Source organism: Chenopodium quinoa, unplaced genomic scaffold, assembly GCF_001683475.1.
Source record: "Chenopodium quinoa cultivar QQ74 unplaced genomic scaffold, ASM168347v1, whole genome shotgun sequence".
Classification (NCBI taxonomy): Eukaryota; Viridiplantae; Streptophyta; class Magnoliopsida; order Caryophyllales; family Amaranthaceae; genus Chenopodium; species Chenopodium quinoa.
Genome location: NW_018744711.1, coordinates 1 through 16,003, shown reverse-complemented (window position 1 = coordinate 16,003; position 16,003 = coordinate 1). Strand labels below are relative to the sequence as shown.

The 16,003-nt window shown below is 34.5% G+C and overlaps 1 pseudogene; it reads right to left on the bottom strand.

Annotated features, from left to right (window-relative positions):
- Positions 1-2,398: 2,398 nt before the first annotated feature.
- LOC110703039 lies at positions 2,399-9,794 on the bottom strand (annotated as a pseudogene).
- Positions 9,795-16,003: the final 6,209 nt, after the last annotated feature.

Below are 16,003 nucleotides of genomic sequence, written 5' to 3'. Positions count from 1 at the left end.
AAGTTGAAATAATGAAATCGGTGCAAGTTGTAAATCGGAAAATTGGCTGTTTAAAGACAAATAGGATGGTTCCACCCATACAATTGGACTCCCGGAAGGTATTAAAGACTATGGTAAACATTTCGGAAATTTTTATTTGCGAGCGAAAAAAGTCAAAAAATTCAAAAATTGAAGCATATCCACACTTTTTGAGAAATTTTGGAGTTTTCGAGGTCCGGGGTCTAAAATTCTTGAAATTCTAGGGAATACATCTCGTGGTCATATAATGTCGTTTGGACCAATATATTATCATTATTTGTTGTCATAAATGTTCATGGTAGGCTTGAGCTAATGAAATCGGTACAAGTTGTAAACCGATAAATTGGTCGTTTAAAGGAAAATTAGATGGTTCCACCCACCCAAATGGACTCCCCGGTGGTATTAGGGACCATGGTAAACATTTCGGCAATATTTATTTCTGTTAGAAAAAAGTCAAAAAAATACCAAAAATTGGAGGCTAATATCCATGCTTTTTTTAGAAATTTTGAAGTTTTCGCGGTGTTGAAAAGAAATAAGATTTTAGAGATACATCTCGGTGTCATATAATGCCGTTTAGAACCATAAATGATCATTATATGTTGCCATAAATGTTCGTGGTAGGCTAAAGTGAATGAAATCGGTGCAAGTTGTAAACCGGTAGGTTAGCCGTTTAAAGGCAAATTGGATAACTCCAACCACCCAATTGAACTCCCGTAGGGTATTAAGGGCCATGGTAAACATTTCGACAATTTTTGAAGGCGAATATCCACGCTTTTTGACAAATTTTTGAAGTTTCGGGGCCCGATGTAGAAAAGACTTGAGATTTTTGGAGAAATATCTTGGGGTCATATAACGTCGTTTGGAACCATATATGATCATTATATGTTGTTATAAATATTCGTGGTAGGCTTGAATAAATGAAATCGGTGCAAGTTGTAATTCGGTAAATTGGCCCTTTAAAGTCAAATTGGATGGTTCCACCCACCTAATTAGACTTCTAGAGGGTATAAGGGACCATGGTAAACATTTTGTCAATTTTTATTTTCGGGCGAAAAAAGTCAAAAAATTCCAAAATTTAAGGCTAATATCCACTTTTTTGAGAAATTTTGGAGGTTTCGGCGCCTAGTATCGAAAAGCTTTTAGATTAAAGGGGATACATCTCAGGGTCATATAATACCGTTTGGAACCATATATGATCATTATATAATGTCATATATGTTTGTGGTAGACTTGAGTTATTGAAATCGGCGCAAGTTGTAAATCGGTAAATTGGCCGTTTAATGGCAAATTGGATGGTTCTACCCAGCCAATTGGACTCCTAGAGGATATTAGGGACCACAGTAAACATTTTAGCAATTTTTACTTCCGCATGAAAAAGGTAAACAAATTCCAAAATTGAAGACTAATATACACGCTTTTTGAGAAATTTTGGAGATTTTGGGTTGAGCTGTCCATTCGGGTAAACGGGTCGGGTTTGGGTCGGCAAGAGTGGTTCGGTCAACTTGGGTTAGGTCAATTCGGATTAATTCCATAACCTATACAGGTCGGGTTTGGGTTGGGTCGTGCTTTAGTCGGGTCAAGTTGGGTGATCGGGTCATACTTCTTATCGGGTTTGGGTCGAGATAATAACAGGTCGGGTTACATTTGGGTCTGGTGAACAATAGGTTGGGTTTAATTCGGGTTTTCACGAGTTAAAATGGGTTGGGTAATTTTCGGGTTCAAGTCAATAATTTGCGGGTTAGAATCGGGTTGAATTTGTGGGTCGGGTTAGTAATAGGTCTAGTAAAATTCAAGTCGGGTTGAATTTGGGTCACGTCAATAACAAATCGGGTGGATTTCGGGTCGGGTTTGTAACAGGTTGGGTTAAATTTGAGTCGGGTTGAATTCAGGTCAGGTTAGTAACAAGTCGAGTTAAATTCAGGTTTTGATGGGTTAAAACGGGTTTGGGTCAATTTTGGTTCAAGTTGGGTTCGGTTCAAGTCGATAATTTATGGGTTACATTCGGGTCAGGTCATCTCCAGGTCAGTTCATGTTCGGGTCTCACATACTCGAGTCAACTCGGGTCTAGGGTTTGTTTCAGGTAGAGTCAGGTCGGGTTTGGGTCACCATTTTTTCGGGTCCAAATGGGTTGGTTAATAATCGGGTTTGAGTCGGTGTTTCAGGTCGCGTCAACTTTTTACAGCTCTAGTTAAAACCATCAGCTTTGCCTTTAAATTATCAATTCATTTGAAGATTTTGAAATTTATTTATATAACTGGAAAAAAATTATTACATCTGGAGTAGCTTTTGTTTTTTGTTTTTTGTTTTTTTTTTTCAGTTTTCCAAAAAGAAAAGATTTTGAGCCTCTGAGCAGGATATAAAATAAACCTTCACAGAAAGATAATTTGCATTTTTTTTACTGTGGTCATTAACTAATAATGTACAATTAGTAGTTCAATAAATATTCGGAAGCTAATAACAGTTTCCTGTTCTAAAGGAGTCCTGTTTGCCTTCCCCTTTGAACATGACCTGCAGCAGCTTATGGACTTGTTTTTTTTTAAAACATAGATAAATAAGAATAATTTAGGGAAAAAAAAAAAAGCTTTTAACCTTAAAAGCAACAAAAGAATGGAGTGAATACACAGAGACAAGAAATAAGCTGCATCAGCAAGCTCTAGCTCACGTCAATGAGGAGAAACATATGTACGCGGTGAAAAATGAATTGGCGACCTTTTTCTAGCTCGCATGACTAATCAATTAGGCTGTTGTTGGCAATCCATAGGATAACTACCAAGGACTCGAAGAAAGCTAGCAAATTCCTGCAACAAGAGAGAACAATATGCCTCAGATCTGAAAGGACCTTTTATCACATCATTGAAATACAGCCAAGCATAAATACCAAGCATTCCATCCTATCTCACTTCATACATGATATTATGAATAACAGAAGCATATAAGTATTTGTATGGTTTTGGATTTTAAAGCTGCTAATTCATTTAAGCAACAGAAGCAGAAATAATATGGTCAATAGTGTAGAAAATGATGATCTGATAAATACAACGCAAAATAAGAACTGACCTGCAGATGCCCCAAAGCAAATTGGGCTTCAGGTGCTGCCATCGATGCTTGAAAGTCGATGTAGAAAAGGTAGTCAAAGTATCTGGCACAACAATTAGACAGTCAAGAGAATGACAGCGATGAAAAATGCTCAACTAAAGTATTGCTGAAGAAAGTCTGAAGGCAACCACAACCCTCCATCTCTACCCCAGGAAAATAATATCCTAGTAACACTATAAACCAAATCATAAATTTATTTGATTGATTGCGATCCAGTTCTATTTCGTATTCTTGTCTCACCTATCTTATTGTATCTCATCTCTTATTGACACCACCAGACATTATTAATGGCGAATGCCAATGATGTGGTAGAATCAGAGACAATGGGACATACGATGACCAGATGAGATAGAGAATAGAACATAAGATGACTAGATGAGATACAGAATGGGACAGAAGATGACTAGATGACCTTTATCATCCCACGTCCCAGGAGACCCTTGAACATTTTTTTTGCCTACACGCTCTACCAGGGTGCTACCTCTAAAGCAAATATCAATCCTTTCGATTCTCTACTTTGTTGAGATTTCTTCAATTTTCCAGGAAAATATCAGGATTCTTTCTTACCTTGCAGCTCTTAAAACAAGTTTACCCCCAAAACCCTCATTGTTCACACTACTAAATCTCCTCCACTGAGCTCAAAGGCACCAATGTTCCTACTTTTCTTTCCAACGTATCTCTAAGCAGATTTCTCATTTCCATTTCTTTGCTTGCAACACTCTTAATTTTTCCCAGAAGTTCACAACCAGTCTAGTTAGTCCAGGTGACTTGCCAGCACCAATGTTTATTTGATCTCTTTACAAGTAACGTATTGGATTTTCAACACTAAAAAATGGCCATATGGATAAGGAAACTGCGACCCAACACTTCATATTGGACCAAAGACAAGGAAATCCTTCAAAAATAGCAGAGTAGTAACTCTTGGACACATACAATATCCATGTCTCCACACAACATATCTTTCCAGGGATACACTCCTTGAACTAAAATAAAAGTCCTATTTTCTACTCACCTACTTATTATTACAGACAAGGACAAATAAAAAGTGAGGACTAGGGGTCTTGAATGAAAAATAAGATGTCTAAGATGGAACAGAATAGGCTGATTTCTACATCTAGATAACTCTAACAGGTATTACTTTTTAAAGCCTCATCCAATACTCCGCTGAAAAACCCCTAAGAACCCAGTTTGACACTAACTTTACTTATTTTGTGGCCAAAAAAATGGATAAGCTATGTAGACGCTTCAATAGCACCCACTATTCAGAAATCCAATTCAAAGTATATTAGCTTAGAGGCTAGAGCACTTCAATGACTGCAGCATGGGCTAATGATGGCATATTAAAGCAAAGCTCTAGAGATCTGAAGTTAATTACTACCCCATAAAGGCATAAAGTATAATCAACTTTATCTGGTCATTTGCAGACACACACAAGGAAAAATGGGAGAATTCCCTTATGTCATTTGCAGATGGAAAACAAACAATTTCTATACTTCACCACAGGCAATAGATGATATGGATATCAACTCAAAATGTCAAACACTCAAATAGGGTAAACTTTCTTAATATATGAGTTTTATCCTACTTGTTGCAGCATGACAATGTTGGCCACCAAACAAAGATATAACTTGCAAATCTAAAGCCTTTAATTTATCACTTACTTTGGACTCCCCTTATTTGAGTCATCTACTATGCGAAGTGGACGCTTCCTTTGCGGTCTGCTCTCAATCTGAACACTCATGGAAATAAACAAGCTGAGTAAAAACTGAGCTACAGTGATTAGACTCACAGCAAAAAGTTCCGTTACCTTTGTTAAATTGATATTACGAAGGGCAAATGCTGCCAAGGCCTTGAAGAGTACACCAGGACCTTCCTCCAAAGAGAAAACAATACTTGTCTGAAGCACACATGTTACAAGAAAATTCATAAGTACAACCTCTGTAGTCTTGTTGAATTTTGGTAAAAATAAATAAATAAATAAATAAATCAACATCCTGATTCCTGACTAGTAACTTTGGATAACAAGACCACAACTCAAAAAAGAAACGAATCGGCCATTGGAGATTTTATAATGGCAGTAGGAGTAATATCCTTTCTTCAATTTGTATTATCACATAATTTAAAGACAGCTTATGTTTACTCTGAATTAGGATGAGATAGAACTATACCTTATATGGCTTGTCTGTGCCCGGAATAATAGGCTCTCTTGCAAGGATCATAAAACGGGTAACATTATCATCATCATCCTGCAAAGTGTGTCATGAAACTGAAAACTTAGGACACTTATGTTGTTTGGACAGAAGTAAGATAGCATTTTTACAAAGTGAATTAAATTCAAACTCAGCACATACAAATCTCGTGACATGCTAATTAGATATACTTATATAAACCACTTGCAAGTTGCAACAACACACTATTCTTAACAAGTCAGGTTTCATTGACAAGGAAAACGATCATAATTGATGCCGCAACTCAGGCATTGCAACCTTACTCCAACTGTTCAACATTCAACTTATATTAAGCTTATCTTGGTCCTGTTCTTAAAAGTATTTATTTTACATAATCAGGTCTATATGTACATAATAAAGTAAATTCAAAGCATGAGTGGTGGTTTCACATCCATAAGGTTTGCAATGATTCATCAGATATTTACAAAACAAAATTATAGCCTATATGACTCCAAAAACAAAAGCAAATACAATCAAGTATGATAAGCATAGAGGACAAGCAAGTATGGTAAAAGGATCCAATAATTCCAAGTTGACAGAAGACTACCAGTCTACCATTACCACCATTGAATCTACATGAAACAAATGTAATTACCTGACATCAATATGATGGATACAGATTATATACAAGTATACAACTGTTTAAATGAATGTTCACTGTGTAATTTTTTGCGGAGAGGGGGAGGATTCACCTGTATTCTTTCTTCAAGAATATTAAGGCCATATATAGCTGCAGCACGAGCACTAGCCACTGCCCCTGTATCTCTTTCACGCTCTGAAGCTACAGCCTGGGTCAGAAAATGCAAGCTGAGCATTAGAACATCTTCAGCCTTAAATCAACTGAGAGTCCATTAAAGTTTTAGAGTACCACCTGTGCAGCACCAGCAGCATCAGCAGCACTAATTCTAATAAGGCCCAAGTCGCTTAGAGTCTTTTCACACTGATCAAGGGCCTGCAAGAAGGAATACTCGCTAATTGAAGAATGCCTCATTAATGATCCTCTCGGAAGAGTTTAGCAAACATGTTCAAATAAGTCCACTACATTTTGTGTTTAGTATGGAGTAAATAAAACCTAAGCACCTGAGGATGACTCAATACACGCTTTAGATCCTCTTTTCTGATCCCAGGCAATCCCATCAAACAATGGTTAACATCTAACTGAACCTCGCCCACTATATGTAGCCTATGCCGGAGGAGTAAATCATAATTGCGGTGAATACTACCAGCCACAGAATTCTCAATAGGTATAACTGCTCTATCCACTAACCACAGTTCAACTGCCTGCAAAACAGATAAGACAGCACAGAAATCACTAATATTGCAAGTGGCAGACCATATAATGGTAAGAACACAAGTTGAACCTTGAAAGCAGCTTCAAATCCGTCACAAGGAACAGTCTCACAATTTGGATATGCTTTTAGAGCAGCATCCTCACTATACGATCCTGGTATCCCCTAAGTTAATGTATACAAATCGAAATATCAGCAAAAAAACTTAACATTTAATTATGAAATGAAAATACAATAAATGACCATTTACTTGATAAGCAACCCGGACTTTTGCGCCACCATTGCGAGACAAAGTGAGATCAGTTGCAGACAATGGTTCTGCAGTTGACATCATGTATGCAATGAGAAATTAATCAGTGTGAACCATGAGAGTGAAGCCACTAAATTGCAGGGAAAATAATTTAATAACAATCGTCCAATTATTCACGCATACACAGAGGAGAGGGAGAATATTGTAGATTTACAGTAACTAGACAAGAGCAGTAAATATCACTGGTAAAAACAATGCAGGTTCATTCATTGTTACTTATACAATTCACAAATAACCTCAAGAAATCAGACCACTTAGAGCAACATTTGTTTCATTTACTTTAGGATATATTCATTGCTTCTTTTTTTTTTTTTTTTTTTTGGGTTTAGTTAAACTTATAATTTGTGGAAAAATATAGCAAATTTATCACAAAAGGGCTATATTTGCACACTTATTCGTAAGTAGAATTGATAGAATTTTGCTTTATAAATAGCAATTGCACATCATACATAATTAGCTTTAACTAAATTATTACTCCTCCATTTTATATTGTTAGTCTAATTTAGAATCATTTCCGTCAAGTAAGAAATGAGATATTCTTGGAATAAAAAACACTGGATAACACGTTAAGGTTACATTGTCATATACTGGCTATTCTGAAAATCTTAACTTTATGGTAACTTATTATACTGCCCTAAAGGTTCCCAAGTGTAATCATTTAATGGTTTATTTTATAAAAAAATTACAAATATAAGAAATGACAATGAGATTGTAAATTAACAAGGAATATCCATGATGGTGGCACTTCACTACCAGGTATGTATGTTATCTTCATTGATTCCCATTCCTTGTAGAGGTGTGAGAAGGTGAAAAAAGGTTTTAAATTGCTGTATAGTAGCGATTGGGGATTTGAGGTGATAGTTGGGCATCACAAAAGGGTAGTTTTTAAGCGGCATCAAATCATAGCAGTCCATCATCAGTCCATATAGGCCTTCCATCATTCCATATAGGCCTTTCATCATTGGGTCTTTATAAACCTTATTGATCAATATGTACCAGGCCTTCTACAACTCAGAAAATATCAATTGATTTGATTTGGTAAGTTAATATAATGGGCGAGATTTACACCTTGAAGGAGGTTCAATTACTATGATTTACTACCAAATATTATCCCAAGAAAGGAATGTTTCACTTATGTTAAAACAGACAACAAAGTAAATTATTTCAATCATATCTTGATGGAGGACTAAGTAGCATAAATAATTTATCACGGGCATTCCAACTGGTGGTGTAAAACCTTATGTTTAGAGACATCATCATTTTCTAAAACTACAAAATGTCCAAAACAAAATTCTATGGTGGAGAGAAGCATGGCACTTGGCATTAGGAAATGAAACAAAGTAGCCTCTGGCAATGTGACACAAAAGGCTTTCACAACACACAGCATTCCACTCCAAAACTATTCAGTTTCAAACCTTAGAACAGACACCATGCCAATACTAATACTAGTATTACTTTTAAATATAGCCATGTGGGCCCACGTCTAACCCTTGAATGGATACACTGATCCAATCCTTGTACCAAGGCCAAACAAAGCTATATCTCACCCTAGAATAAGCACACAACTCCTAGATCATACGGGGTTAATAAAACAGGAAACACTCCTTGCATCACAATCACATAAAATGCAATAAGGTAAACAGGGTTATATACGAGGATAGATTATAGAGAATATCACCCAAATGCTCAAGGATAGCCACCTCTATAGCACTAAGCCACTAATTGCTTCAAAGAAAGGATTTTAACAATAATTCAAAACTTTTAAAGCTTATGACTCAAGAAACATTACTTCGACAAGTTAATAAACCAACTTGTACCAACTGAGATTTAGTCAACCGAAATAAATGAAGTAAAGAGCATACTTAATAGCAGAAATGTATTGCCATGGGATATTGCATGGCCAATTCCAACCAATGATCCTTTAAATTCGTAACCATTGCCTCACTTTATGAAATTAAAAAGCACTAATCTGCAGGGCCAGATGAAAACCTCATAGTTCGTTGGCATAGATTATCCTCTACCAAATTACCAATGCAGCACAATGTGGCTCTCACAATTAAAAGCATTCACTTCCTAACCTTTTAAACGCACCGCAATCAGATATGTGGAATGTTAAAGTTATACCAAAATAATAACAATTCCTTGAAACAGCCATGTTGTCTAACCTTGGATGGCCACTTCAATCATCCATATTTTTAGGATTCATTCGGACCATATCAAGCTATATCTCACAGTTTATCAAGAACTAATCACGCAACCTCTAACAGGATATATCTATAATAGGTAACATCACAATCACATACAATGCAAGATCATCATGCAAAACAATTACAAAATTTTCAGGAAAATATCAATTTCTACCATTCATTGATTCAAATAAACACACAAAATTCAATAACATTGCAAAACCTAAAAAAAGCTTGTATTTTCATCCTACCCAGATCTCAACTAACAACACTCTCATCCACAGGTACAAAACCATAATAATAAAATTAAATACACATCAAATTAAATCAAACCAAATTCAATAAAAGTGACACAATTTACAGCAAAAATCAGCAGAAAAACTCACTAGGAAGGGAATTCAAATCCCTATGAAAGCCAGTATGCTCAGTTCTTTGAACCACCCCAGAAGATTGAGGTTCAGCAGCAGTGGGCCCAGGCTTCAATGGCTTTCATCTTCAACAGGGGTGATTGCCCTTTGTCCTGAAACACTACAACAACACTCCCACTTCCCTAATTTCTTAAGATCTTTCCTAAATTTCAACCCTCCAAAACAAGGGATAGTGCCCAAATCATGAGATGATGAAAGAACCCCACATCCAAAATGATTGTATCAGCTTTTAGAGCCATAATTTAGGTAAAAAATCAAAGAATCTTCAATCTAAAGGCTTAAACTGGAATACCCAGAAAGAATAGAATTGATTTTGGTGGGGTTTTGAGGTACCCAATTCAGCATTGTTCAGAAAAAAAAATGTGGGGAGAAAACTGAAATTGGACCCACTTTGTAAGAAATCTGTTCTTGTTTAGGGTGATTATAATCAAGCAATTAATTTGGTAATGAAGAAATAAAAAGGTTTCAGAAAAGTATAATCTTTTTTGGAGGGTAGATGTCCTGAGGTATGTGGGTAGGTGAGCAGAATGAATTAATTAAGTTAACAAGTAATCAAAGATGAATTACAGAAAGAGTAGATTGAGATTTATACTTCAATTGTGTTGGCATTAAAATATTGGATATGACTTTGAATTTGAGTCTTAAGAACAGTGAACAGAGATGGGGAAGAGAGAGAGAAAGAGATAGCAGAGGAAGAAATATACTACTGTACCAGCTAACCAACGCCTTGTTTTTTTTCCTGTAAAATAGAATCGTTTCCGATTAGTGCTTGTCTTTTCATCAATTTCGATCTTCAATTATAACACCTAAATTACATGTATTCATATGGAGTAATTAAGATTGAATATGAGTTTTACTTCGTATTTAAGATAGTTACTGGTTAGGGTCTGTTTAAATTTCTTTAATTTCGTTCAGTTCAGTCTCAATAAGATCAGTTCAGTTCAGTAAATGTGAACAGATACAAACTTGTATATGATATGATAATTATTAGGATAAAAATCGGTTAATTGTTTTTATTTTCAATAAATTTTGGATAGATTTATAGGATTAAATTTGATAGTTTTTTTTTAGTGAATTTAAATATATATGTTATGTATAAATCAAATTATAAATTCAATATATATCTTTAAATTTTAATAAATATCTTATGAATTTGCTAACTTTTCACCAATTTGAATATATTATTTTTAAGAAGTAAATTGTTTTAGAGTTCTATTTCTGATAAACTTAGAATATTTCACATTTATAAAATAAATTACAACTTTCAATCAATATCTTATGAATTTGGTTAATTTTTACATTGGTAAAGTATTTTTAAATTAAAAAGTTCATTCTTCCTCAGTTTTACAAATATTGCGACACTTTTCCCAACATATTTTTTTTAATCATATAACTTGTAATTTCAATAACATAATAAGCGGCTATTTCATGAAATGCCACTGAGCAATTTAAAAATTCACCAAATGCCATCGGACTTTTCAAAATTCACCAAATGCCACCGAGTTTTTAAAAAAATTCACAAAGTGCCATTATTGTCTAACGGAGTTAACTCCGTTAATAACTAGGGCTTAATCATGACACATGTCATGATATAATTGGTCCATTTATCTTAATTCATAAAAATTAAAAAAAAAAACAAAAAATTAAAAAAAAAAAAACCCAAAAATTTCCCAGCCACCCTCACCATCGCCAAACCCTAGCCCATGCCCTTATCTCGCCGGAAAACGGACGACCACCACATTAACCACCAAAACTCGGCGACCCACACAAACTGCCCCGACCAAACCCATCGCCGACCCCAAAACCACCCACACAAACTGCCCCGACCCCAAAAACCAACATCGAGTACGAGCTTTGGCAGCAACATCACCACCGCGCAACCACTCATTTCCTCCGCCCTTGAAACCAGAGCTCACCACCGCAGCAACCATCGGATCAGAGCTCGCCACACAGCCGCCCCGACCCCAAAAACCACCAATAAACGTCGAAGTTGGTCAAATATACCCATCGAAATAGTTCAATCAATCGCTCAATTACTTTTTAAAACCAAGGATTTGCAGAATTCCAGATTGGTGTGCAAGAATTGGCGGCGCTCAACCTTAATCTCCGCCTTCTTACCTCACACCACAGTTCCCGATGTCCTAGAAAAAGTAATCTCCTCCTCCATTTTACTCCTTCGCCCTCATTATTTCCCTAGTTTAACCCCTTTAATAGTTCACGCTGTCGAACCCATCAAAGGGGAATCAAATTGTTCAACCCTTTTACTCGAACTCTGCTGATGCTCGTGGCAGTTTGTGTGGGTGGTTTTTGGGGTCGATGGTGGGTTAGGTGGGGCAGAATTGCCAGTTGCGACGGCGGCTCTGGTGAAAGGGGAGGCATTTGGATCATGTTGGATGACGGGGATGTTAGGGATAATGTCGAGGTTGCCTTCAAAATCTGACGGAGAGGATTCGAAGGTGTTTAGTGGTTCAGGGGGGGGTATAGAGGTCAGTACGTTCAAGGGGAGGGGTACGACAATCGGGGCAGCACGACGTGTCGCTCTGGGGTTGAAAGGCTGGCAGGCGATCGGGGTGGTGGGATGGTGGGAGTGGGTTGGCGTGACGGTGGTTCAGGGGAAGGGGTGCTGGAGTCGGGAAGGGGTGTTGGCTTTGGCTGGTGGTTATGGTAGTGGGAGGAGGAAAGGGGGATTTTTTTTTTTTTAAATAATAAATTAAATTTTAATTTAATTTACTTTTTTAAAACCAATAGTTGACTGACACGTGTCCACATGTGTCATGATTAAGCCCTAGTTATTAACGGAGTTAAAGCCGTTAGACAATAATGGCACTTTGTGAATTTTTTTAAAACTCGGTGGCATTTGGTGAATTTTGAAAAGTCCGATGGCATTTGGTGAATTTTTAAATTGCTCAGTGGCATTTCATGAAATAGCCGCATAATAAGTGACCATTATTATTTTATGCATAGTAGATTGAGATTATATATAATACCATCTTACTAATATTGACGAAAATTATGCATTAGTATGACATGTATAATGTCAAATAAACAAAATTCCTATGGGATACCCTTTCGTGGAAACTCGATCATAGTTAGTTTGTATGGATGTTTTTTTTCCTCAAAAACGAATTATTACTTTGACGGAAAATGATTTGATAAAATATAAGCCTACCTAACAATTGCTTCAAAAAAAATCATATTGTATTTCATGATCGAAAAATAAGTAAATAACTTTTGGTCTCTTTTTTATTTTTTTGTATACCCGAGCAAATATAATTAGTAGTGTGACTCAACTTTGCATTGTGAGTTGTGACCTCAAAGGGTTAAGATTAGTTCCCTATAAACTTCACCAAACTCGGTTGGTACTATGTACTCGATGAATCAGTCCTATACAAAGTATGCTATTCTGTAAAAAAAATTCTATAAGTTATGGAACATCTAGTTATTAACGAAATTGCGGTTAAACAAAATGTATTTGTAATAAACAATATATAATAAATACATCATCTTAGCTAAGAAGCCTATTATTTCAACAATTTGTTAATTGAAATTATGAAGATACATTTAAGGGTATGGAGAAAATTCAACAGTCTTAAATAAATTAAGAATTTAAGTAGTACGTTACTGTTTATAACGGGGTACAAAATAAAGTGTTTGACAACAAAAGGTAAACATATATAGAATATTAGACTATTAGTCATACAATGTAGACAATTATTAATACAAAGAAAATGACTAAAGAATTCATAGGACTTTTCTCAAAAAAAAAAAAACATAGGACTTTAAAAATGAGTTGTCTTTTTCTTCTAGATGAACTTTAGAAAATTAGAGTGGACAAGGAAAAATTGTGGAATTATAACAAAACATTGATGTTATTAGTCTTATTACTTCACCATTTTTCATGTGCCAAAGTCTCTATATATTCGTAATAATTCTTGCTTTTTCTTGACAGAGTATAATTCGCATGACTTCGCTAAGTCTCACTGATTCATTAAGTGTATTACCAAATGTTTAGTAATCCTTTTTCTTTCAAAAAAAAAATGTTTAGTAATCCTTTAACACAAAGATCCTTCTTGAATCAAATTAATGGTCTTATTAAAAGCATTTTACGTAGTATATTAGTTTTATTCACGATGATAATATATGATTATTACGTATAATAATGTATACTACAGAATAATTTTTATTTAAAGGATCATGAGTAGGTTTTACTTACAACGCACTTGTTTGTTTTCAAGATAGTGTTTTTACATTATAAGATGGCAAGTATGTTGTTGAGATGACTACTAGTTATACTATAATTGTAGTATTCATAGTCATACAATCATACTAATTATTTCAAATTTAGTAATAAGGAATACATATATCTACAAAGTATATACGAAGTATATGTTTATAATAATCCGAATTTTTTTACTACATATTTAATTTTGCTGACGTTCGTGGCAAACATGAGATCTTTGTAGTTACGTCATGGAAAACCCCTTATTATATTGCTAGAACTCATTTGCACAAAAAAAAAAAGAAAAAAAAAAAAAAAAAAAAGAAGAAGGTAAAACTATATCTATAATTAGAGGTGTCAATTCAGATACTTAGATCGAAATTCGGTGTGATTGAGTCGGGTCTAATTCAAAGGTTGATCAAATCAGATTTTAACTATAAATATAAGATGTGGTAGAGTATTGACTTCAACAAAGTGAAGAATTTTCAATCGCAACGTTCTTGTTATTGCCATTACGATTGCATGAGGGTGTTAGAGATATCAGAAAATATATTTGTGCATAGATATCATTAAGAGACTAATATTATTTAGGTTTATTATGTGAAGGTAATATTCAGTGATCAATATATCATTAGATATATGGTTATATTAGTATATCTTCTAGGAATATTATTATTTCCTATCTTAAGAACGTATTTTATATAAATACTCTAATGAGTACAGTAATAATCAAGCAATACAAAGTCATTCTATTATCTCTTTCACCCCAGATTTGTCAGATATCTACAATTCTAACTAACGCTAGTATTATTTTTAAATGAGTGCATAATTAACCTATTTTTACTACTGTACTATTCTATACTACTATAAAGTCTCTAATAAGTTAGTACGTACATGGTAATAATGGTATGATATTGATGTGTAAAGGAAATAATAAACGAACGTTGTCGGTCCAATAATATCTCTTAGTTATATATTCGATTTATGCAGGAAACATGACTTAATACGTATGATTGGTACAGTAATTTCTAATTAGTAAGAGCAAGTTTAGCCCCAAGTCTTAAGACTTGGATGTGACATCATTTTTGGTGGTCCTCATTTAAAATGATGTCATTAAATTCTTATTAAGACTCACTTAGACTTACACAAATTTATCACTTTAGCCCTAAGACTTAAATATTTGACATATTATATGTAGAAAAGTGTAAAAAATAAAAAAAGGGATAATAAAAATAAAAGTGAAGTGGGTGAAGTGGGTCCCAATCTCAAGTCTTAAGTTGAGTCTTGAAATTTCAAGACTCAACTTGAGACTTGCTTGAGATTTTTGAAGAAAAATGGGAAAAGTCTCAAGTATAAATCTTAAGACTCAAAATGATGATGTCACACCAAGTCTTAAGACTTGGGGCTAAACTTGCTCTAATAAGTCGAAAGCAACTAACATTTGTCTTACTCTGCTCATTATAAACGCATTTACATAATATGGATTATAATACTATTTTTTATTTTTTTAGTGTTTAATACGGTTCACCCCTTAGGCTAATTCGGAATTGGAGATCAATTGTGGGTGGTTAGGTTTCAGTCCTCTACCAATTGTTTTTGCGGGGGATCGAACACAGGTCTTCCCTATCAAGTGTAGTCTCAATCACCACTACACCAACATTTAATTGGTGGAGTATAATACTACGTAATCTTACATGTTAACAATTTTTTTTTGTTTTCATTAAAATCGTTTTAAAATTTAAAAGTTACACCTACAGTTTATTTACTTACTCTCCTAATTTATTACATATACTTAATGAAAATATTGACATTCTACTACGTGGATGATTTAAATGAGATGCTTTGCACAAGACAATTGTTGAATTAATTAGAAAACTTTAAACTCTTACAATAATGTGTTTGGAAATTGAATTTGGTTAACTAAAAATTTATATAGTAGAGATATGTAGAAAAACAAGAATAAAAATTAAAGTTTTTAACTGTTAGATTGTTTGATAAACAAATACAGAGTATATTATACAAATTACTAATCGAGTAAAAGTAAAAACTTTGAAAAACTATAAAGACCTTACAATAACAATTTCCACAAGTTTTGTTTGTACCCTTAAAAAAATGATAACACAAATATGATAAATTTAAGAAATCTAACACATTGTTCGACAGACGAGGACACGTTGTGAAGAATTCGGTTAAATAGAAATATAGAACGGAGTACATGTTTTTTCCCAA